The sequence below is a fragment of the Rhinopithecus bieti genome, unplaced genomic scaffold (genome assembly GCF_001698545.2).
Source record: "Rhinopithecus bieti isolate Rb0 unplaced genomic scaffold, ASM169854v2 scaffold_5476, whole genome shotgun sequence".
Lineage (NCBI taxonomy): Eukaryota > Metazoa > Chordata > Mammalia > Primates > Cercopithecidae > Rhinopithecus > Rhinopithecus bieti.
Genome location: NW_016805433.1, coordinates 541572 through 544185, shown reverse-complemented (window position 1 = coordinate 544185; position 2614 = coordinate 541572).

The window sequence follows — 2614 nt, the reverse complement described above, 5'->3', positions numbered from 1 at the left end:
AGGATGGTCTCGATCTCCTGACCTCGTGATCCGCCCGTCTCGGCCTCCCAAAGTGCTGGGATTACAGGCTTGAGCCACCGCGCCCGGCCCAAAACACATTTCTTAATCACATTATTTAACTAAAATTTTCCATTTGATGGAAAAAAATGACTTTTTCTCTTGGTAGTCTTCCAGATATGTGCGTTTTACTTCAATATTTATCTGGAGAAGCATGTTGTAAGTATCCCAGGACTGTCTTTATCAGTGGAAAGTAATAAATTAAATATAAACTCCTATCCTTAACCAATACTGTTCACCCTGGGTCTAACTCTGATAGACAGCTATTCCTTCTTCACAGATTGTCAGTGACCTAAGCAAAGCATGCAGAAGTTCTAGCAATTAAGCAGAAGAATTAGGTTTTGAACTCCTAAACACTGAGTGTACTGTGATCACCCATCATAATTAAAATAAAAAATCTTTCAAGTGTCACTAATTTAAATAGGGCTTTTGTTGTTTTATAAAATCCAATGGACCATTCAGAATAGCGGAATGGTTTTTTTTTTCCTCTTACTATAGCACCAAAGGTCTAATTCAGCCTGTAAAGCAATTCTTCCTGTTTTCCTATGGCCCAACCAGAATTGAAATATGAGGGGAAAATGGATATTATTGATTACTTTTGCTTTTTGTCCTTCTCATTAATTTTGATTTTTCAGTGAAAATAGATTGGGAGAGCAGTGGTTAGTATGCTTGTTATTTAATGATATGGACGAAGTGCTGATATAACTGATAGTTGATTCTGCTTTGAAATTTAAAAGCTTCTCTCACAAATATGGGACTTTTAGGCCGGGCGCGGTGGCTCAAGCCTGTCATCCCAGCACTTTGGGAGGCCGAGATGGGCGGATCACGAGGTCAGGAGATCGAGACCATCCTGGCTAATCTGGTGAAACCCCGTCTCTACTAAAAAAATACAAAAAACTAGCCGGGTGAAGTGGCGGCTGCCTGTAGTACCAGCTACTCGGGAGGCAGGAGAATGGCGTGAACCCGGGAGGCGGAGCTTGCAGTGAGCTGAGATCCGGCCACTGCACTCCAGCCCCGGCGACACAGCGAGACTCCGTCTCAAAAAAAAAAAAAAAAACACAAATATGGGACTTTTTTCTGGAATAAGCACGTGAAAGTGTAAGGGCATTTATAGGTAATTAAGACTGATAGTAAGGATACATTTAAATGGTTTTTCTAATTTCTAAAACAATGTATTTTCATCTCTAGCCTCAGCTGCTTCTGATAATAGAAGGAAAGAAAGAAGCGGATGGCATTTATCTGGCACATACATATTTTATGTGAACTTTGAATACTCACTCATACAACACAGATCTATTGAGTTCTTACATGACAACTGCTGTTAATAGACACTTGAGATATAATGATGAGCAACACAGATAAACTCCTTACTCTCAAGGAGTTTATAATCTATAAGGAGAAGGTAGAAATTTAACAAACACACAAACTAGAAAAAGTTCTATATACATGGACTTTTAATTTTGCCTAAGGTGTTGTAGCTTGCAACAGAAAATGTTCCACTAAAGAACAAAAGACAATCCTGATAAAATAATTTTACATTATAGGCATTAGAGAAGTACTGAGATAATCAGAATTGGGGTGGGGTGGGTGTAATCCCTGAAAACAAGCAGTTTCAAAGTTAAGCAAACCAACATTTTGTAGCCAGTTTACTTAGAATTCTAAACACAGGCAGTAAACTGATGAACACAGTATGGACCCAGAGAGAAGGCCTCTATTGCTAGATCTAGAAGTAGCATGTAGTTATTATTGCCCCATGGAGAGAAAGTGACAAAAAAATAAGCACTTAGATTGTTAGTAAGAAGGGTGGAGCAAATAAGTGATTGCCAACACCATCTTAATTTTCACACAGAGTATTTGCCAAATTTTAAAACCACGTAAGACAAAAGATTGAGAAACCAAGCAGAAACTCTCAAAACTTAAAGAAAAATTTTCAATAGCCTCCATGTTAAACAGGATTAGGATTCAGGGTTCGTTTGTGAATACCCAAGTGTGGCTGGAGAGTTACATCCAAGATTATAGGTAAGCCAAAAGTAGACAAAACCTTAGTAATGCTGAAATCCACTTTCGAGCTCAACCTTGATTGGATTACAATAACCTATCTGCATTTTTTTATGTTTAGCAATGGAAAGATTAAACACATTTTGGAGAGTCTCCAAATCCTTAACAATTTTAATACACAATATCTAATAATCAATTTTAAAATCGTGTGCTCTTAAAAGGCAAAGCTCCAGCCAAAAGAAAGAGAAAAGGTGGATAATAAAAAAAAGACCCCTAGATGACATTGATTTTTGAATTAGAAGACAGGACTTAAAAATAGCTATGATTAACATGTTCAGGAAAATAGAGGAGATGTTAGAAAACAGATTTTCCTGAGAAACTTGGAATTTGTAAAGATAAAGTGAAATTCCAGAACTGAAAAGTAGAGTATGAATGGATGCTGCCAAAAAGAACATCAGTTTAATTGGCTTAAAAAAGAATGACCAGTGATCCCAGTGGGGAAACTGTTCAAGTTGGTCATTTCTTACATCCAGTACAGCACATAAGATATCAAAGGATC